Here is a 24,167-nt window from a genome sequence, read left to right on the forward strand (position 1 = left end):
CCGCGACCGATTTGTATATATTCGGTCAGCGATGTGTTGTTTTCCACCGGACTCGGGATTGCGGTATCAGTTTCCATTTATGCACCGCTGGCCTTTTTTTTTTTCGCGTTATAGTCTCATTTTCATCGCGGCGATCCAAGTGACATATTAATATGAATATTGATATACAGAGAAAGGTGTCCGATGTCATGATGACAGAGACTGATCACAAGTGATACAAAGCTCGATACATTAACGTTATGTATTGATGAGGGCCCTGGTTGTATGAGATGTGAAATATTTTCAGTATTTCTGATGTGGACAGAAGTACCTGAAAGTATCGTTGGCTGAAAAAAAAAGTTCGGGGCAGTTAACCTTAGTTTATTTTGGACAATACATGGTTCGATACGATTAGGATATGGATAAGGACAAACAAAGAAAGAGAAAGAGAGTGGAGGGAGAGAAAGCACTGGATGGAGTGACAAGAACTTCTGAAGACATGATTTTGAGGTCTGAATCTAGAAGGTATACACACTTCTGAGATGGAAAAAGTACGACAGGGACAAAAATAGATATGTACAGTATGTCCCCCCCCCCCCAAAAAAAAAGAACAAATACAATCGGATTTTCGCATTAATAACTCCCAATATGATTAAACTGTCTAAATGCTACTCCAGGGTCTTAGAATACAACGTCTTAGCTCTATTTTGCAAAAAGCCCCAGTCAATTTGGTCAAGTGGTCACAGAGAAATGCGGATTATTGTAAAGTATGTCATGAGTCTGATTCTTCCAAGTTTAGCACTTGGATGCTCTTGAAACTGCATATTAACGTGTGAACACAACGGGCAGAACTTGGAGGGAAGGGATTTCTGACATGCTCTACAAAACTCCTCATTTCTCTGACCACTGAAACAAATCGGATGGGGTTTTCTGCAAGATGTGGGTAATAAGTTATAGTTTCATACCCTGAAATTGTATTTGGATTGATTCACTATTTTATAAGTTATCATTGCGGAGGGCCCCGTTGTATATATATATATATATATATATATATATATATATATATATATATATATATATTTTTTTTTTTTTTTTTTTTTTTGGGGGGGGGGGACATATGGTACAGTGATAGAGATAGAGAGAAATATAGATGAAGAGATGAAGCAACATAAAGCCGAGACAGACAGATAGACAGACAGACAGAAGGAGAGAAAATTGAGGGGGAGGAGGCAGCGATGAAGAGGTGAAGATGAAGGTGAGACATGGAAGGAAAAGTTGAGATAAGATTATTTCTGCTTGCAACCTGAACTAGAGTTAATGAAATTACGTTATAATACCGTCCTTATATACAATATGATACACTCTACAACTTGTCTTTCACTTTCATGGATACATGGCGCGAGTTACACTTAAACCATGGCGCTTATAGGTCCATGGTTAAACCAATCAACGTTAAGTATGGAGGGATATTTATAAAACGGCAACGTCAATGGCTCCCTCACAATTCTGTAATTACATGACCGATGAACTTCCCGCTAATCGTCGCCATAACTGGTAGCCCAGAGCCAGCGCCGCGGAATGAGGAAGGAATTATACACAAGATCGGAAATGGAGAAATCGATATGTGACCCATTTTTCAAGATTGAGTAATTGTCTGGAATGCAAAAAGGAAGGAAAATGAGAGGAAGATCAGTGGATGACTCAGGAAAAAGGTGAAAATGTATGAAGGGAATCTGCTCAGGTGATGATGCTCTTGCCCCCCTTGGGGACGAGGCGGATGCAGTTACGCCGAAATTTTGGCCATCCATGTGTAGCGGCCCCGAGGTTGCAGGCTTCCTTTGTATTATTCAGGAGTTTAACTCACCGTGCGGAGCAACCAGACAGGCCGCTGGTGTAAAACTAAAAGCTTGAACGCGACTGAACATTACAGCCTACTGCTTCTGGTATCCGTGATGGCGATGGGGTATCTCGATTTCTGTGAGCTTTTTTTAAAAAAAAAATCTCTTATGTGTCTTTCCAAGAAAGAATTGGGGCATTCAGACGTGGTCGCTTTGTTTACTTCCGTTGAAGTGATATGCATTTTTTTCTTATCTAGAGGATATGTTGAAGATGATTTTACGATTACCATACGATCCAAAGACTTCGCATTTGTTTGTATCGCAAGAATTCTTGCAATCCAAGTTAGTCTGTTTATCACTTCTATAGATCAATCGTTTTCATCCTCATAATCATCGTCATCCTTTTACTCAACAGCATGATCTCAGTCATCATCGTCGTCATTGTCATCACCACTGTCACTATTATCGGCATCATCATCATCATCGTCGTCGTCATTACCGATATCACCATCACCAGAACTATTCATCCATGCCGCCGCCAGCAGTGTCTCTGTGGTATAATGGTCATGCTGAAAATCGCTAATTACCAACGAATGATATCTTTCTCCCAGGCCAGTTACATTGGCCCTAATCAGACCGACATCCTTTCCTCCTCTTCCTTTTTTTTTTTTCTTCTTGTCCTTCACTAATTTCAAAGCCCATTTACAAGTGAGTCACTCATTCCAACGTCCTCTGTGATTACTTTTTGCCACCTGCGTCTCGGTAGTCGACCGATGTTACAAGATGTTAGAAGTTGTTCTCCACCACCTCCATCCTCCTCTTCCTCCTCCTCCTCCCCCTCCTCCTACTTTGGAAACTACTCTGCCGCATTCATCCATTCAATTACAACCATTTGGAGTGTTATGCAGAGAATTTTAGATCAACTATCTGCCAAACAGGACTGATTTTTTTTTTCAAGAAAAGTCCCCTTCTATTTGTTACTCATCTTCAAGATAATGTTGTCCTCCCCTACTGATATGACTGAAGTCAAGTTCTTTCTTTCTGCTTGAGATATAATAGATACAGCTGAAATATGAGGGATTCTCCTAATCTCGTACTGTCACTGCTGTAAATTCATCAGCTGTGCTGGTACATGGATTTAACCATCATTATAACAAATCATTATTGTTACCATTGCTAACAGCGTATATCTACCCGTCTATTCATCTTTATGGAACAGAATCATTATTCTCATCGGTGTACTACGAAACGCCCAACATCAAACACACCCTGTGGTATACAGGCAGACGCTGCCCTATTCGTGAAATATCCCTTTACTTTCATCATATCTGGAGGATCGCTCTGTGGTTTGCCTATGCCGAAACGATGGCTGGGCCATTAATTATCTAATTGTGCCATTAGACCCGTAATGTGCATTATTTTCAATATTTTGGCCTCCTTTCTTCCTCGTTTCCCGCGGCGGTCGCTATACTGATTGATGGAATAGTTTGTTATTTCAATTGGCGGGTTGAGGTCTGGTCAGTGCAGTTGACCCAGCTGGCTTTCTGGAGTGCAAATTCAAGTCCTCGTCTGCAATGTAGAGACATGGTGTAAAAGAGATTGCGGTGAGGCCGGTGGGGGTGGGGGGAGGGAGTGAGGGAGCGCAGTGAGGATTTTCGAATATTGATCTTTTCTCGAAGACCAATAGTCGTATGGAGTGGAGACTTCTAGGCTGAGGGGAGTGGGAGAGACGAAATACCTCTTTGGTTATGTCTCTTTTTTTCTGAAGCATTGTCTTCTTGATTTTCGACATCAAGCTTCCATCGTGAATGGTCTTCTGTCATGCTATCAAAATAAAGCGAACAAAAAAACCCCAAAACAAAACAAATAGAAGTCCATTCGTTTGCGTCAAAACAAAAGTAAACAAACCAACTTAAACGACGACGCTGAGTTTAATGGATGACGACAGTACTAAGAACATGAAGGAGATGATGAGAACGTGGATGGTGGTGGTGATCATGGATGTGTATGCCACTAGTATAAAAAATGGCTTATGTCATGCTAGTGATGATGTAAAGACGGTGATGGTAATGATGATGATGATGATGATGATGATGATGATAATGATGATGATGATGATGATGATGATGATGATGATGATGATGATGATAATGATGATGATGATGATGATGATGGTGGTGGTGATGGTGGTGATGATGGTGATGATGATGATGATGATGATGATGATGATGTCAATTAGATAATTTCGCCAACTAGTAACTAGTGCGATTGCACTGTTGGGGAAAAATTGATAATTTATTCAGGAGTCAATATGCCTCGTGGTTCCCAGGCAAGCATTTTCAGGTGTCATACAAAATTGACCTTTATTCTCTTCGAAAGAATATAAGGAGACATAATCTGTATTATGTACCTCTTGGGGTTTACTTCAACAAGTTTTGATTTAACTGTGACTCTTTCTTCCTTCCTTTCTCTCTCTCTGCGACAAAGGGAAGGACGAGGGGGAATTCTTATTTGTCATCTTGACAGGGGCATTAAACAGTGAGGTCACTTTCTGGAGAGTGGCTGATGATGACTCTCATATTTGGGTTTATGCGACCCCATAAACCCGTTTTCTTTTCTTGGGGTAGGCTTGGTGTTGGGGAGTATGCGCAGTACGCGCATGCGCAAGAAAGTGTCATAGGAGATGGATGGGAGAGGAGACACTTCATGATGATGATCATGATGATCATGATGATCATGATGATGGTGATGGAGATGATGACGTTCGCTTGTTGGAGGAGATTGAAGGAGGTACTATATCAAATGTATGCAGTCCTCGTTTTTTTTTTTTTTTTTTTTTTTTTTTAACGCATGGCGGGAGATGACACTTTACCGTATCATTCAGTTCATGGCAAAGTCCTACCATTGACACTACTCTGTACCTCCATCACAAAACCTCGAGACCATTGACAGATAACTAAGTAATTACAGAAAGAAATAATAACAATTATTTAGACATGAACGCCGAGAATAATTCCGAAAAAAATAAAAGAAGTAGATCAGTTCATCATCAAGACACTTCCTAAATTGCATCCCCCACAAAAATCTCAAAACAAAACAAAACAAAACGAGACATGAAAACTCGTCACATTGAGGACGAGTTAGGTGATACGCTTGTGGTCATCAGATGACGGTCATCTGTGATCGACAAAGAAAAGAATGTGATATAGGCACCTTGAAGTTATATTGAGCGTGCATGCGAAACCGTTTCTGTAACCACTCGGCCACGGGTCATCCACGGAAATGGTAAGACAAAAAAAAAACAATGTATAGATATAACAGGGGGAAAGTCAATGCCCACTCAACTAACGTGGCCTGGTGAACATCTATTGCATTGCTAGACGGAGAAGCGGCCCTGTAACGACTGAGGTCACTATGCCATTTCTGGCAACTTGGGAAAAATACGTCCCGCAGACATAAAACCTATAATCGGCTGGTTTTGATACCTTGCCTTTAATCACAATTTTCAGTGTAATGACGTCATCAAATTACAAAACAATGACATCGTCTTGAAAGACAATTGTTCAAAGTACAACACCTCAGTCGTCGTCATTACATACTATGATCGGTTTGACAAAGTCAATCTGCAAAATGTTGCTGCAGTCGAAGCAATGTGGTCTCCAACACACAAAAAAGAGGGATATGGCGTGTGTGTGTGTCTGTGTGTGTGTATAGGTGCGTTTACATACGAACGTGATTTCTACATGGACGAATATGTAATACAAAATTGAAGAAAAAAAAAGTAAAATAAAAAAAAAATGTTTCGTGACCTTGTGGGGTTCGAACCCGCAATCTCACGTCTCTGAGACGGCGCCTTTAACCACTCGGCCATACGTCTCGACGAGAAAATATGGGGAACGTAAACTTATGTATGTGAAAGATACATGGGGAATCGTTTTGTCCACATTCCATTTTCATTTTCAGTTTTAAACTGCAAAATTGTCAATCTGATGAGGAGATTTCAAAGAATAAAATGCATGATTACTGCAGCTTATTGTCTCAGCTACAACATACTAAAGTTTCAGAGGGAATGAATCAAAATCAGCTGAGATAAAAGTGCTTAAACGTTGTTAAGTCAATTGATGCTTTTAAAAAAATCACCTCCCATAGACAATACACGTAAACTTGTCCGATTTTGCGTCTTTACCTTTAATCACAATTTAAGGTATGATGACGTCATCAAATATCAAAAGCATGACATGGACTTAAAAGGCAAATGTTCAAAGTACAACATATCTGAATTTGGGATAATATTGAGCTTAAACAACAGAGATACGAGCAAATGAATGTCAGAAACAGTACCTTAAAAAAATTAATTCCACTTTTTTGATTTCAGATGACGATATGATGACGTCATATTGTAATTATGGAAATAATGATACTTGAAACGTTATTTTCAATTCATATGCTTTTGTAATATGCAATAAAAACATAGGGTCACCTGACGTTTTAAAGAGCTATGGCGAAATAAACAAAGACATGTTTTTTCACTATATTTGCACATAGATGCGCACGCGAAATTTCAACTTTGACGCCAGTGCATTGCTTTGTTATTTGTCAAAATCGATCAGAAATCAATGGATATTGTTACTCAAAGTATCAGGAATCCAGATCAGTCAAAAAATGTGCATTTTCATGTTACTGACGCGCTGTGCGCGCGAAAATGCGCGGACGGACGCGCACGCGCAAAATTGTTTGAAACGCTTAAAATTGTAAACTTCGAGATTTCCCATTGGAAAGTTGTTTTGAGCCTTTTAAATGTTTGACGCGCGCTTACGCGTCCTAGATGACGTCCTAGGTAATTAGCATCAGAGAAGGAAAGATAGAGCGTGACCTGAACTTTATGTCCACAAAAACTGATACAGAAAGGACCTTTAGTTATGAAGTTATGATCGATCATGTAACATGGTCCGAAAATCACAAAATGGCGCCTAGATGACGTCATAGATATGTTACTGTCATGAAAACCTTATTGTGGCTAGATATTGTCATGAGACATGTTGACTGAATATTTGTGCGTGTGTTTATAAGTGGAGTGCGAATGGATGGATGTGTGTGTGTGTGTGTATATATGAGAGAGTGTGTGTAATAGTGTATGTCATTCTTAAACGTACCTCCTCATGCACACTCCATCATAATTGAAAAAAAAAAAGTGAGCCTCGCCAATTTATGATGCAGAAAGTTCATTGACCATTATGGTCAATCCCGCTCGCGCGCGTGCTACCCTCAACTTACAAAACATTTGAGTACAGAGCAGGTGGTATCCAATGGGACGGCGCTTTCGAAAGAGAATACTGTCAATACGCTAGAGGTAAATGACTCAACTGACGCATGTGGGGACGCGATCAAGGGATTCGTATTTAAGACACGCGCCAGGGCTCAGATGGATCTTCCGAAATTGAAATATTCAACGATTTAATTTCCAGGTGATTATGGCGTCGAAATGGAGAGAGTGATGATTCTGCGAGTGATGTGTGAAATACAAAGAAGACGAATCATACCACTCAAAGAAGGACAGAGCTTTGGCGGTACTTTTTCGTGTTTTTTTTTTTTTTAAACTTCTTTTTCTCCCCTCCTTCACTTCTTCCTTTCTGCTTTATATTCCGTGCGCGATCATTAAAAGTGTTCATTGCGACGACACCCAATATTCATTGCGTGAATCAATGGAATTCCGACACAGTCACCGCTGCGGTCATCTAGAGTTGCTTGACCTGTTCGAATAGTCTTAGTTCAAGAGTTATTTATTTAACAGAAATTAAATACTATACTATTCAGAGATGAAGAAGGGACCCGCAAGGATAATCATAGATACATACATATATGCAAATTCTCTTTATTTGTTTCTGACTCATGTGTGCATCTGTTTCCGTGTATGTACCTCACTGTCTGCCCCAACGTTGAAAATAGCAATGACTTATTTGGAAACGATATTTTCTCTTCGAAAATACAAATATTGGTAATAAACCCTCTAACATTCTATTATAAGGACTGAGTTTCTAATATAAAGGAGATTAATGTAAGCAGTTGGATGTTTCTTGTAAAGCATATAGGCCTATACACAGGCTCGTACAAACAAAAATACTCTTATGGATATTGCACGCCTTGTTCAGTTGCTGGTTTGCAATCGCTTGTTGAACACAGCCATTCTACACAATACTCTGCTGAAGATATGAGTCTTGTTCGCATCACTAGGAAATTGAAGCCTTTTTTTTTTAATTCATATTGTGAGAAATAGTGAATTCTGATATAATCATCCACTCATTTCGTGGACAGGCACAGGCGAAGGCAAATTTTGAAACTAATACTCATTGTGGATGACCAGCTTTGGTCGCTATCGAAACATCAAATGATAAAGCTTACAGCTCACTCATTCAAGTGCCTTATAGTCTGATGAAAATCAAAATTTTAGTAGTAAAAAAAAAAAGTCGTTTGAGTACCAACTTTTAGGTTTTTCTTATGTTCTAACATTAATTTCGCTATGTATAAATAGCATTTTTTTCATTGTTCCGATAAGTTATCGTATTTGATTATCGTATGGTTTTATATGCACTGTTCATGCTGCTTATGCAAGTAACAGCGCCATGAGCCTCATTTTTGATGGACTGCAGCGCTTAAGAGGCCACTATCATTATTATTTTCATGATTAAGTATATCCGTTTCAGGACCATGCTCATCCAAGAAAAAAAAATGTGAGTACAGACTGTAGTGCACCACAAAAAAAAAAAAGGGAGCAATAAAGACATTTCTATTCTTTGCCCCTACATATTGAAATGATGGTGTGTGTTTTTATGATACGCGTATGATTGCGAAACAAGTGACGCCGAAATGTCTTGAAAAGAGGCTAAAGGTGAAGCGAGTATCTTTTTCGAGTCCCGCGGGAAGTCATCAACCTCTACTTCGATACGCCCGTTTTGTAAGTCATGCACTGGAGGCGAGTGGAACGAAGGAAGACCAGGGAGCAGGGGGGGGGGGGGGGGAGGAGGGGGTGACTTGCCAGTGAGGGTGGGATACGGTGTCGTCTTGTTCTCTGCAAGTACCTGACCATCATCTCCTATCCAGACGCCCAGAACGTCCAGGATATCAACTATATGAATATATGAAAACTTGAAAAATAAGATTTAAGCATGAATTTAAAGGATGCCTTAGAGCTCATTGTGTCTGGATGAAAAGGGAACAGTCTCGGAGTTAGGACCCTATTCTAATATCCGCTTGGTATCAGCATAGTTGTGATATTAATAGACTGCTCGAGATATTAGGCGATACTTCCGCGAGAGATTTGCAGAAGTAACATATGTAACCTTAAAACTACAGAGGGGAAACTTTATGTATGCATAATGTACTTTATTTAAGATATGGTCAATTATGTTTCACGCGAGATGAACCGTTGATTGTTTTGGATGTTTGTTCTTTGTCAAGAAAAAGACATAATAAAATGAACTTGCAAGTTTGAAATCATTGAATTGAACTATAATCTAGATTTATTATATATGTAAAAGCCTGAGGAACAGTGAGAGGAATAATAATGTCAAAGCTACGCACCCTTTTCTCCTTCCTTTCTCATATATATATATATATATATATATATATATATATATATGAGAGAGAGAGAGAGAGAGAGAGAGAGAGAGAGAGATACGCATATATTAGACGGACATAATGATGTATCGTTTAAAGTCTTCTGTACGATTTCTGTAAAATACGAGTACGAGGAAAACTTGGTTCTGTATGATGAGGATGGCGCCTCACACTGGACCTGTTGACCACCAACTCATCGAATGCCAACCATACACCATTCACCGGTCTTCCCTCTCACCGCAAGGGGGAATATAGCGGTGGAAAAATGACTCATGGACAGGTAGAGTGAGTACCTTTTGGCTTGGTATCGTTCCTTAAATATTGAACAGGACGGCGAGCGCGGTCGAGGACGGGTTAGTCATACATGATTTGAAAGTCCCGAGTCGAATTTGGTGGTGGGAATTTGAATCTCTCCTTTTTTTCTCTCTCTCTTTTTTTCCCCAAAATTACTGGATTGTTTTACTAATATTCACTGGTTCCCGCGGATGGCCGACACCTGCATATTTCAGATATACATACATATATAAGGCCGCATTGACCATGATGGACAATCTGCGAAGTGTCGTTGACTAGAGGTGTAATTTGCATTCACCTTATTTAAGGGTGTGGTGGAGGAAGTCAGGTCAACGTGTTCTGTGGCGTTGGGGTGAACGTTTTGCTTCTTCTTTTTTTTTCACTGTTAGTTTGCTTGCAGGTGCTTGGGGATGAGGTTGCGGCGGCTCGTTTTGTTGTTGTCTTTTTTATACATGTATTTCTTTCATCAAGTCTTGAAAGGCTTGCCGCATTGTCTTCTTAAGGTAGTACTCTCGTTACTTCTCTCTCGCTTGCCCTTATTCATCAAAATGATAATGATAACAATAATTTTGAGCACAAAGACCATCATCATAAGATCACCATACTACAGTGGATAGGGCTCGAGATACGTATAGACGAGACCATCCAGTTCAAATCCCCCCCCCCCCTCCAGCGAGGTAAAAATCTTTTAACATGGCATTTAGTCTGCTATACATTTCACAAAGGAACAAGATGTGGAAACGGGCACCTTGTAGTTATCTTAGGCTTGACGGCAAAAATTTCTTGCTGAACGGTTAAAGAGGCTACAACCCTTCATTCTTGCAGAACGGTTAAAGAGACTACAACCCTTCACAAAATAACACAATGTCATCATCATTAAGATTACTGGAAACTTAAACACTGAAGAAAATTTGTTTCCTGTTTTGACTCGGTTAAAGAAAACGTTGAAACTCCCCAATGGTCTTCCACCGTAAAACCTGACTTCGAATCATATCGTTCGATCACCTCGCGATGTTTTTTCCATAATTTCCCATGTAAATGGACAGGAAAACCGTTATTTAAAAAGCGGTAATAAGTTTAGTACGTGAGTCATCAGTTCTCATCCATAAAGAGTCCATTACTGTGCAAATGAGGGCTTCTGTCGACTGCCTCAAACGAATCGCCCATGGATCCAAAGGGATATGATTTGAGATCAAGACCACATTCACCAAAACATTGTCTTTTTTGGGAGCAGTAGATTGTAATATTTCGGTGGATGTTATAACGGAGGAGAGGGCAGGAAGGAGAACCAAGATGACGATGATGATAATGTCGAAGGTAAAAAAAAAGGAGAGGGAGGAGGAGGAGGAGAAGGAGAAGGAGAAGGAGGAGGGGGGTGAGGTGGAGAGAAAATGGAGACACACATAGATTATGAAGAACAGGAAAATGAAATTGAAAAATATAATATAAGGAAGATAAAACGGCGATGATGATGGTGGTGATGATGATGAAGAAGAAGAAGAGGATGATGATGATGATGTTGATGATGATAAAGGTGATGATATTAATGATGATGATGGTGATGATGATGACGATGGTAATAATGCCGATGCTGATGAGGATGATGATGATGGTATTAATGATGATGACGATGGTGATGATGCCGATGCTGATGAGGATGATGATGATGGTATCAATGATGATGATAATAATGATGGAAAATAAGTAGAAGAAAATGAGGTGAAGAACACAAAGACAAAGACGGATAAGGAAAAAAAAACGAAGAAGAAGATAAATGTGTATAAATTCATGATGATAAAGAAGATGTTTAAGGAGGATAGCAAGGACATAAAGGTGGCAATAGGAGAGGACAGTGATGGAGGGCGTTCAGGGAGGTAGGACTGTTGGTAGAGATGTCGTCTGGGGTGACACGACATTTGCTCCTGCGACAATTGCTCCGGTCTTATTTTCTCCAAGGACTTAGGGTTAGGGTTAGGGTTGTGATAGGGTTTCAGGTTTATTTTGATGTGAGGATTAGGATTAGGGTGAGGGTTATGTGTTTGAGTAGGTTTTATGTTGGGCTTAGCCTTCAGATATTTCATGGGAGCAATTGTCGCAGGAGCAAATGTCATGGCCGTCGTCTGGTCCTAGGTAGTTATATGGCAACGCTGATTGAAAGGGGCGTTGTTATTGGTGAGTATAAGAGCGTTGCTATTGGTTTTAAAGGGGCCTATACTAGAATGCAAGTTATTGCTTTGATCTTAAAATCTGAAAGGAAATCTACTCAAAATGTGTGGACATGGTTTATCAGACCCAGTTAAAATGGCCGGGATGATCAAAAAGGTAAGCGAAAATATGACGATGTTGAAGAGGAAAAACTGAACAGGAAGTTTGTGATCACCAAAGACCATTATATTGAATTTATTTATTTATTTATTTATTCAGTCTTCTTTAAAAACAAGGTAGTATTTTCAGAGCCAAAAGGCCTGCTTTCAAAAAGAGCCCTGTTAACATAAATACACAATTTCACATTGGAACATATATTTGCATAATTGTAAACAAAAAAGTAATTACATCAAAACCAAAGAAAGTATATAAAACAAAGTGAGACGAAACGAAATGCAGGTGAGTGACAATATGTATGAAGAATACGGAGGAGTTTAGAATCATAATTTCAGAGTGTGATTAACGTACTCATATAACTTTGTAGCGATTTTCTCATTATTGGTGTCAATTTACTATTACAGCTATAGGTCAGTAAAAAAAAACGGTTGAATCTCGAAATTATACGACAGGAAAAAAATAGATAAGCAAACAAAACTAGATAGAACAATACAAAACACGAGCAAATAAAGACAAACAGAAGCAGAAATCATATAAGAAAAACAAGTATACAAATTTGATTCATGTCCAATCCAAAGAGGGAGGAAAAAACAACAACTATATTTTGCGAGTAATGAAAGAAACGAAATCGACCCAGAAAAAAGAAAGGTATGCAATTTTTGAAGAAGGGGAATAACAATCTATACTAACATTTACAGGTCAAACGCAAGTCTTCCGTACAAAAGTGCAACAGGAAACGACGGCCAGCCCCGGGCGGGGAAGAGCAAGGCTCGTTTTAGTCATAAACATTGACGTTGGGACATGACAAGAATCGCAATCCCAGTGCCTAAAACTGACGATGAAAGAAAAAAAAAATATGCAAAAAAAAATGAGCAAGACGGCAATAACACCAATAAACTTTGAGAGGCGATAACACCAGACTGAGCAAAAAGAGAAGATGTACTTTTTTTATATACATATACATTTCCTAGAGCAAATAACTCATGTAATGTTTCAACGACCATCATCAGTATGCAGTGAGGCGTTGTTCTCCTTGCGGTATAAAATGGAAGAGGTGCGTCCAGCAACTCCGCCACGATGAAATTCATCTTTCCAACGTCTTGTAGGGAGTGAATGACTCATTGGAGATTGAGGTTTCGCGAGGATGCAGAGAGATAGAGAGGGTGGCAGAGGGGAAGAGGGAAGAAAGGAGAGAAGGGAGGAAGGAGAGAAGAAAGAGGGGAAATAGAGACAAGAAGGAGAAGTAAGAGAAGTAGGAGAGGGAAAATGGGGCTTTCGTGTTTCAGGTGGCCTTTAATGATTTCTTGTTGTTGGTATCTCTTGGGGCTCAAGTCGCTTTACCTTCTCGCTGTCATCCATCACTCGCCGGCCCGGCTCCTGGCTCCTTCTTCTCATCAATCTCACTAAGAATCGCACTTTCCTCCTAATGTTGCCTCGTCCATCTCCCCGGTTAACCCTACAAGTACCGTGCGCCTACCACTTCGCTCCTAACGCCCACCCGACAACGCGGGAAAATGCAGATGGGTTAATCTCGTTGTGCAATCGCAGACGACTCGCTCGCGATCTTATCGATAAGTAACATTAATCTGCGTGGTAGCTGCGTTGGGCTATTGTTCTGAGTGAGTCATAATGCCGAATATTGCACGTGGAGTGAAAACTGATTGCTTTTTTCATCTTCTTCTCTTTCTTCTTCAGTATGATTATTACAGTTGTGCATTGTGTCCGCGGCGATATTATAAAAGCCCAAAAACGCCAAACTCGTTTCCGAGAAATCTGTCACAATTAAGGGGGAATCATCTTTTCATTTTCAACCCTAACTTGGCCGAAATTAGATTGGCGAAACTCGGCGTGGGGTATATGAAGAGCTGAGGCAATGACTCATGAAATTTTGGGAGACGAAAAATCCATCGATGAAATTACGGCGATGAATTCCTTGTCTTTCTCGGAGATTTTTCTGTCATTTTCTATAATCATGGCGTGGATGTGCCCGTGTACGCAGACACAATTCGTGGTAGATTTTATCGGGTTATCGGTTAATTTGGACAAAGCTGAACGTGGATTTGATAACGTTCAAATTCATATTCAGCTGACATGTATATCTACAAAAAAGTAATATATCAACATACGAGAAGACTCGTTTAAGAAAGAAGAAGAAGAAGAAGAAGAAGAAGCATATATTGCTGACACTGGGTTTGCTCCAGGGCGAATACGCCATCATATTCGTCTGGGTTCTTCCGGTCTGTTCCATAATCTAATTTGCCTTGATATATAATAATAGTGACATTTCACATCACATTTCGGGGAGAATGTTCGGGAGGCCTTACGGCATCATAGGTTTTTCTAAGACAGAACATGATGCCCCTCCCCCCCCCCCCCCCCCATGAGACAGCAAAAATATATTTTTATTCCTTGTCAAGCTGGCTTTGCGCTGCTGCAGATAAAAATGACTTTAAGAAGAAACAAAATGGAGATTAACTTTCCCAGTGACTAACACACAGAACTGGTATTCTTTTAACTTTGTTATCCAAAGACGTATTTGATTTGATTTTGAATACGTGTGTGTGTGTGTGTGGGGGGGGGGGGGAGGGCAGCAGGCGTGTTTGTGGATTTATAAAAAAAAACATAAGCACATAGAAAAATAATATAAGATGAGAAAATGATGCTGATGGTGGTGGTGATGATAATGGAATGGCAATAATATCAAAGGCGATGAACGACAGCAAAATGACTTCATGGCAATGGGCAGAACCAAGCTTTTTAATAGTCCCGCATGTTAACGGAAACCAAAACCCAAAGAGAAATGTGGATTGAGTGAAAGCAGGAACATTAGTAGAACACATCAGTGAAAGTTTGAGAAAAATCGAACAATCAATGCAAAATTTATGAATTTTTACAATTTTGGTGTTGGAACAGCTGGATGAGGAGACTACTCGAGTTTATAACATCATGTGTGGACAACACTTATAAAGAAAATATAAAGAAAATTCAACATGCTTTCACTCTTCTAGCACAATGAGAGAGCACTTGACTGACCGATTTCAGAAAGCAGAGGGAATAATTACAACCCTTAACATATGTCAATATCAAGTTAATGGAATGTATAATTTCATGAAAAAATTAATATTTGTGTAATTCCCTTTATATTAATTTATATATATCATTGTCCACACATGACGTCATGACCTCTCGGAGTCTCCTCATCCAGCGGTTCCAACATCAAAATTTTAAAGATTCATAAATTTTGCGTCGATTGTCCGATTCTCCTCAAACTTTCACTGATGTGTTCTATTAATGTTGCTGCTTTCACTCAATCCACATTTCTCTTTGGGTTTTGTTGTCCTTTAAACATGGACCCTAGTTTAAGTAAGAATCATGTGCAGATTAACCGCGAGACGATCTTCACCTCCTTACCACTCGCTTGGGTGCATTATCGATGTCGCCGTTGCGACGTTGATTTCGGCATGACGTTGATTTCGGCACAGCCATTATTCAAGTGTGCATGGCTGGTGGGCGCTGTTAGCTGATGTAGGAATGATGATGATGTTGACGATGATGATGATTATAAAGATATATATCTCCATCTGTGTTCTTTGTTGTAGCTGAGAAAACAACGGCGCGCATGTCGAGATAAACGAGGCCAAAACATGTAAACATCGAACGTCCGGTCAGCTTCATCGGCATTAGCTTTTGCTCAAGACTCTCTCGCCGTAAAGGATCGTCACGCGAAACAGAAAAGCATAAGCGGAAAGCGAGAACTACTGCGTTTATGGGCGCCAACAGCAGCGTGAGGGCCTTTAAAAAAGGCTATTGCATCCGCGGCGACGTCAGAGATTGTAAGAGAACAAAAGACAAACAAATGCGGCGTCCTAATTGACGGTAAATAAACAATCCGTTGGAAATTGATGGCTTTGCCCTCCTGCATCTCAATTTTGGAAGGGGGTGGGGTGGAAGGGAAACGTTCTTAAAGTCACACTTTAACTTTATGGCTGTGCAATTTTTTTGAAAAATTCTCGAACTTCTCTGAATGCACTGCGTATGATAATGTTCAAATCTATGAATAAACACAACAGTTCTCAAACACACAGAAGTTTTGAAAATTATGATCATTATGCCTACGTATCTAAGAACACAAAGGCTGAAACAACCGTTTAATTTCGAAAACATCGATACTGTTTCTTTACTGTCTGAAAGATAAGTGAGAAAGGCAAATTCTGTTACCAACTGTTCACAAGTATATGGCGATCATGCGCAACTGCGATAGAAGCACTGCTTCGTTTTCCTTTACAAGCAGAGACACTGCAAGCAGTGACAAGCAATTCCCGACTACTAATAGGCCTAGATATAACTGTAATGGTTAATGACGAATGAAGATGATTTCTATCTATCTATCTACCCATCTATCCATCCATCTATCTATCTATCTTCATTTCTTTCTTTCGTTCTGATTTTCTTATCTGAATCATCATAATCATCATCATCACCATCTCCATCATTAGATAAGAATAAAGAAAGAAGGAAAGAAAGAAAGAAAGAAAGAAAGTCAGAAAAAAAAGAAAGAAGAAAAAAAAGAAAGAAAGTCAGAAAGTCAGAAAAAAAAGAGTCATAATAACATTTATCATCGTCATCAAATTAGTCATCACTGTGTTCTCTGCACAATGTCAAGACTGAAAGGAATAACGGAATTACGATGGCGTTCATAACAATGATACAAAAGGCATAACAACATAATTCAACACGTCCTTGCGATGAGGAATTAGAAGAATGAAACAGTTATGTTTTGGGCGCATATTATTTCTCTACAAGTCTGCACTCATATTTCCTGACTGTCTCCAAGAGATGAAAGCTCACGGCTACTCGGACGTCAGACATTCGACTGTCGATGACGAAATCACGAGTTTCTTCAGCAATCTATTTGTTTATTTTGTGTGTGTGTGTGTTTTATGTTTTTGAGACGACACCGTCATTTTCATCTTATCATAATGGAGACGATTGGTATACAAGCAGTTCTTGATTAATGACAACAACATTTGTTAAAAATTCTTTGCCATTTTAACAATGACCTGGTTATAAGAACAATATGATAGCGATAGAAGTTACTACATCATGAATGTGAGAGAGAAAGAGATAGAGATATAGATAAATATATAGATAGATAGATAGATAGATAGATAGATAGATAGATAGATAGATAGATAGATATATAGATGGATGGATGGATATATAGATAAATAGATAGATAGATAGATAGATAGATAGATAGATAGATAGATAGATAGATAGATAGATAGATAGATAGACGGAAATAGATAGATAGATAGATAGATAGATAGATAGATAGATAGATAGATAGATAGATAGATAGATAGATGGATGGATAGATAAATAGATGAATAGATAGAGAGGGGGAAAGGAAGATACAGCTAGGCAGATGGAGAGACAAAACGGGAGAGAGTATGAACAATTCAGAACCCTACCTTTAACAGAACGACAGAATAAACTCCGGCCAATGTGCACGGCATTACCGGGGGTCAAGAGAGGGTCAGAACGGAAATTAGCTTAATGGGAATCTTGAGTAAACATTGGAATCGCGTTTTGAGATATCTTGACAAGACGCCATGTCAAACGATTGTTTGACTGCGACTAGCTGAAGGAGTTGGCACAGCTTCGCAGAGGGTGACTTGAGATTTCACCTTGCATAAAAGTATAACCAGGGAGGTGAGACTACCTTTTCTCTCAATCCCCTGTATAACCGACCCGATGATGCTGCTTACGTTCGCGTAAGCGTAAGCACATTGGTGTTATCCCCAGGTGTGGATAAAACGCTTATTACATACCATCATTTCATGGATAAATGAATAAATAATATAAGACATTTAGTCTCATCAAGGAACTTTGTACACGTGAAAGAAAATCCATCTGATCATAAAAAGGACAATAAGACTATGATACATCGAAAGTTAGGGATACTTTTCATGGAACACTTTCTCTTCTCGTCCTGATGGCTGAAAAAAAATACCATACCCTTCTCTCACTTTAGAAAAGAAAGAAAGAAGGAAAGACATGTCTTTCCTCTCTTAAAGCCACTATTTACCATTTGCAGATGAAAATTAGCTTTAGTGCTTCATAATAGTTTTAAAATGCGAGTTACGGATAGAAAAACAATGTAAAAATGTTAATCAGTATTATCAATGTTGATAAATAATAAATAAGATATGAACCACAGTTTCATCAAAATCGTTTCTAGAATGAACCATCTATAGTTATATTTTATTGAAAACAAGTGATATTATCCTTATATTATGGCTTTATTGCGAATTTTTATATGGTAGGATGTTTTGTGATACAACTGAACTATAGGCCCACATAATTATCCATCAAATGTGATAACTCAAACATTCTTAATCACTGCTCCCATTAGTAAATAATGACTTTAGACTCTTCAGAGCTTATCAAAACTTTTATCACAAATTTCATCAGTTCTTGTGGTAGAAAAAAAAAAGCAATTTGAAAAAATTTAAGAATAAATTTCTTGTGCTTCTATACAGGTCAAACATGAAAGAAATAGCTGGAACTCCTCGTTGCTCTGTTTGAACACGTAAGGTTCCTTCTGAGCTCCAAATAAGTAACTGACGGATTTATCAGGTAAACGCAACTTTTAGATCGTAGGCTGCCCTTCATAGATAGACTGCTTTTATATATGCTTAAGGATCATTTCTGAAAAGTCCGTAGAGGCTTTGGAAGTATGTATGAGGAAAAAGGGAACATATCTGAGAATGTCCTGAATGATTGTCTTTATATGCGCTTTTATTCCCGATCACTTGTATACACTACTAAACTTGAAGAGCAGACAAAATCGCTCGAAAAATAGCATTGTGATGGGTAAATCTAATTTTTTGGGTGCTTGTTGGGTTTTGTTTTGTTTTTGTTTTTTTGTTTAATTGTGGCTTACTTGTTAAACATGTGGTAACAGAAGTAAATTCATTCAAAACCGTTTATATTGCCTAAACAGAGGTCCTAATATTCAATGCTTCCACGCTTTTCACACGAGGTTCACTTCCATGGGAAAGTAGCAGGAAATTTCGCTGAGATTCATTTGACTTTTATATTTTCTCTTTTGTAGCTGCATGCCCAACCTTGAGAAGAAGAGTCTGCCGATTTATGCCTGGCAATTATACATCCTTTGCCGTAACTCGATAACAGCAAAAATTTGTGTCTGTCCTTTTATTTTTCAATTCATAGAAATAGTCACTGTGGCTTCTCTAAATCACAGCATTATATTCCAAGTTTTATTTCGCTATTTACATGAAAAGTTTGTTTGTTCAGGATCTGTATTTTGATGAAAACATGGGGTCGGTCCTCTTAATCTCGTGTGCCTAAGGAATAATACCGGGGTATGTTAGTTGTGTGTGTGAGGACAGGTGCCCAAGGTGGCCGAATCTGGCCTCTTTCATCTTACCGACATGATCCCGCGGTCATCACTGGTCACTTACCACCGGCACGTAGCAGGAAGGTCATATGACAGATATGTTGGGGATTAACACCTCTGTTTGTTGTTAAACTAAAACTTTTATCTGGTCTCACCGTATAACATACTATGCACACTGTCTGCAAAACAGTCAAACAAATCTAAAAGGAATGAAAACCGTACTAGCGGCTCGAAGTCGAGCAATTTAAGACGAACCGTCATAGATGTTTGAAATGGTGACGTGGATTGGTCAGAAATAAGTCTGACATTACCTCTTTTTTGTATCATTGCACTGATAAATATTGCGACATTCACTAATGAGCTTGTATACTCCTATTACGTGCAAAAGAGTTGTGTGCGAGTTGTTTGTGTGCGCGTGTTTGTTTGTGTGTGTTGAGATGTTGTTGCTGTTATTACTCGATACACAACAACACGTTCTATCTTATAGCTTGCATGATAAGATCACGTGGGCCTGACACGTAGGGTGTTGCGTCTACATGTACATTCCAACAGTGGGCAGTATCATGAACGTTATGGTCAGATTGGTCACCATGTCGAAAACTTCATAAGCTGAGGATTGGCCAGCAAAGAAGTGTCCTCACTTGAATGGCTTGACACAAGCTACACAAGCTATAAAATCATCACTTTCTTCTCTTCCTATCACTACAACTCATTCTACTATTGCTTTATAATTACTGCACTAATACAGCCACTACTATTCTACACTTAGTATGACTTGACCCATACCCATTCTCCCGATTTTAGATAATCATATAGGCCCTATATAGAACGCGATTAGTAAGGAAACTTCTTTTGCACGCCTGCGTTGATGCACTAAGACTCAAACTGAAATGAATAGAAAAACATGCATATTAATAGGTCCTCCAGATAGGTAGATGCACGTGTATGTATATGAAGAGCTTTCAACCAAAAGGCGTTTAAATTCATTAAAAATGATGGATTTAGCGCCTTTTGGAAGCAAGATTAATGTATTCGTGTATGTGTTTGCCTGCGTGCGTGTATTTGTGTGCACATTTTTATACGTAAGAACGAAAGAAATGGCCAGGGGGCCTAAGAAGGGAAAAATGCTCGTGACTTCAAGAAAGTACCGTGATCGTTTGTTTGTCCTCAATAAAACTCATGGTACTGCTGCCTAGCTGTCGTATATCATGGCCAGTTTTTATCCACCTTCAACCTCAGCTCAACCGGGCAGGCCATTCGATTACAGATCGTCCACCCTTGGGTATGGGATGCAAGGTCACAATGTGTGTTTCGTTGTGTGGATCTTATCACTTAAAAATGTGACTTTACGAGGCGACTCGCATACCGCTTCGATGACCCTTGCGCGTCGTTACAGACCGTTTATTGCCAAGCGCCATTCTTTGAGTCCAAAGTTATCATTGTTATCTCTTTTGTATATGTGTGCGAATATTATCATGTGTATGGGTGTCTGTGATGTGTGTGTTATGCTGTGTGTTTTGTGTGCGTATTTGTGTGTTTGTGATGGTGTGTATGTATGTGTGCGGTTGCATACACCCCCGAGTGTGTGATGTGTGCTGGTGTCCAACAAATAACACACGTCTGCTATCTTCCCTGGGAATGTCTTAAAAAAAAAAAAAAAAAAAAAAAAAAAAAGCTGTGTGTAACATGTAAAGAACTCGGGCATAAACTACAGAATTAATTAAGGGTTCTATTGCTTGACTGTTGGTTATGACTGCAATATTAGATCTGTCTTTGTTTTGTTTTATCTTGTCTTGTATTTTAAGGGAAGCACAATTGCTTGATATGACAAGACAGGAAATTATCATTATTTCTACTTAAAAGAATAATCGGAAATGAAGTTACAAAAAAACATTAGAACAGCGATCATACAGAGATTAAATCTTTCCTGTCAAAATATAGTCTAAAGAATTATGTTTCAGTTGTGGTGTTTTTAAACATTACGCTGTGAAAATTTGTCGTCTTGAAACAGGGTCATTATGAATATCAATCCCTTCAAAAGTGTACGTTTGTAATATGTACATATATTAAGGTTCAAGTGGATTTTGATTCCATTGATGCTATCTCGAAGAACGAGACAAACGAACCATTAATCACTCCCCAGTGTGCGTATAAATGGTTAATTGCCCCATCAGCACGTTCGTAATGTTAACCAGCTTAGCTTTGTTCCCGTTTACCAAAAAACCCGTTAATCACTGCATAAACATTTAGGAGAGAGCTCGATAACACACAGGCACACAATGAGTAAAGGCTCGACGTGAACTTTGAACATCATTTAACTCGTCGCCTGTCACTCGATACGCGGGACGAGATGGTGTGTTTGCTCAGCTAGGCCCATCGTTATCTTCTCGCCGAAAATAGCAGCTCAGCATCCGAAGTATCTGTTACTCCGAAATCGTCGAATCCGAGAGCAAACTGTACAGGACGTTTTGATCTCACACTGATACAATGTACATCTCATCCGCCGATGCCGATACCTTGCGTACTGCACATTGCTGGTACCGCCAAATGCGCAAAAGATAGGTGCAGTCATTGTGTAAATGTCCTAATCCAAATGATTTGATTGTGATATGACGCGGAGTACGTCTACGGAGAAAATTCCCCCTCGCAAGTGTTTTAGGAAACATGAAGACCAATGGGTCCTCTTTGATGCATCATACGAATGCCATACATGTACTTGACGGTATAAAGTGGAGTATTCGCTTGATCTGTTGGGACGCCGCAACTGAGTAAGAAGTATACAGCTACCAGACACGATATTCCCACCAGAGTACTGACAATATTAACCATCTTACGAAGACGAATTACAAAATCATATTTGTGTAATACATAGATAGAGTTGCGACAGATACATGTATACATAAATATATTAAACAAACAATGTACGAAGTATATATATATATATATATATATTATAATACATATATATACATAAATGGTAATAAAGGATAATGTTTTGTACACTTGTATTCTTTGTTGAAAATTTGAATAAATAAACGAAATGAGTGGAAAGGAAAATATGAAAAAAGTAAATGTCATCTAAATTGTAACACTCTAAACTAGTAGAATAGCATATTCAGAGATAGAAAGAGCAGACAACAGATCAGACTGTCGATATCATTTTCTTTTTAAGTAATTGCTAGATTGTAATAATTATAATAAAAAAACAAAATCCAAGAGAAGCATACATGGTGCCTGCGTGGGGATTGAAAAGAATAACAAAATATCACTCACCTCAGATGTGACAAACATTATACAAACGCTCGACTATTGATTTTAGAATCGGGGAGCTAAAAAAAAAAAAAAAATGTGAGAGGGGTGAAGCGTGAATAACTTTGTTTTCACCTCTTCCATCTCTGGTTGCCATGCCAACCCCTCCCGCGAAGGCTCGTAATGCCACGCATCCGCGATGATGTGACGCAGAGCGCTGGAGCTGGATGCTGGGGCCTAGCTTCCTTCCTATTCAAGCGAAGTGAGACGGAAGGGCAGTCATTTGCGCTAATGCGTTGTTTGGTTGAGCCATGGTGCTTAGATTTACTGTTAACAGCGAACATGATCAACATGTCAATTTATGTAATATCACATCTAGCAAAAAGACACGAGCATAAAAATACATTCAAATATAAAAGATAAAGACAGACGGACAGCGTGATGAAAAGGGGGGGGGGGGAGAAGAGAAAGCGAAAGAACATAGAGAAGCAGAGAGAGGGAAATATAGTGTTAAAGTATTTTCCGAAACGAAGAGAGAAATGGGAAGTAATGAAATACAAATAGCAGGTGCATGACAAGCTGTAGTGTCAATTTTTACTCCATGCATCTCAGATATAAAAAGCATGCTCAGTGATGGGTTTTTACTACGTCAGTGTGGTTCAGGCATTTTAGTCGTAATTCGCATTAACGACGGGTGCTGATTCCTTCTTTATTTTTACTTCCCCTCTCTCCTTCCCTCCTTATCTCTCTGTCTGTCAATCCCTCTTTCTATCTCTTTATCTATCTATCCATCTCTCTCTCTCTCTCTCTCTCTCTCTCTCTCTCTATCTATCTATCTATCTATCTATCTATCTATGTCATTATCTTCATGTATATCGAGTTCTGTATATTCCTCCCTATAATAATATATCGACTTTTTTCTCTTTTGTACACACACACACACACACACACACACAGTATCTCCCTTTTTATCATCGCGCTCCCTATCATCATTTGTTTTGTATGCTTCCTTGTTTATATTCCTGACTGTCTTTCCATCTGTCATTTCCCTCTTTCCATTTTCCCTTCAATATTCCTCTATCTAACCGTCCGCCTATCTATTCATTCTTCTATACTTTTTGCTCCTAATTTCATTTCGACTGACTACCAAAATGTTTCTATGAGAGGAGTGATACTTCGCAGCTGACTGTCTCACCTAAATCAGGATAAAACAAATGTCTCCACATCTCGAGCTCGTCGCACCTTGTATATAGCCATATAGAAACGTGCCTCGGCTGATGAGAGTGATGACGAGCCACCATGTATCATTCAGATCTGACGAAGGAAACGGTTGTCATGGAAACCACCAGGTCAGTCCTCCAACGTTCACAGAGGATGCGGTGTTCTTGCTGCATGCAGCTCTGCACTCTCCATTAAATCCGATTCCACCTTTTTACGTGTGGAAA

The sequence above is a fragment of the Diadema setosum genome, chromosome 22 (genome assembly GCF_964275005.1).
Source record: "Diadema setosum chromosome 22, eeDiaSeto1, whole genome shotgun sequence".
NCBI classification, from domain to species: domain Eukaryota; kingdom Metazoa; phylum Echinodermata; class Echinoidea; order Diadematoida; family Diadematidae; genus Diadema; species Diadema setosum.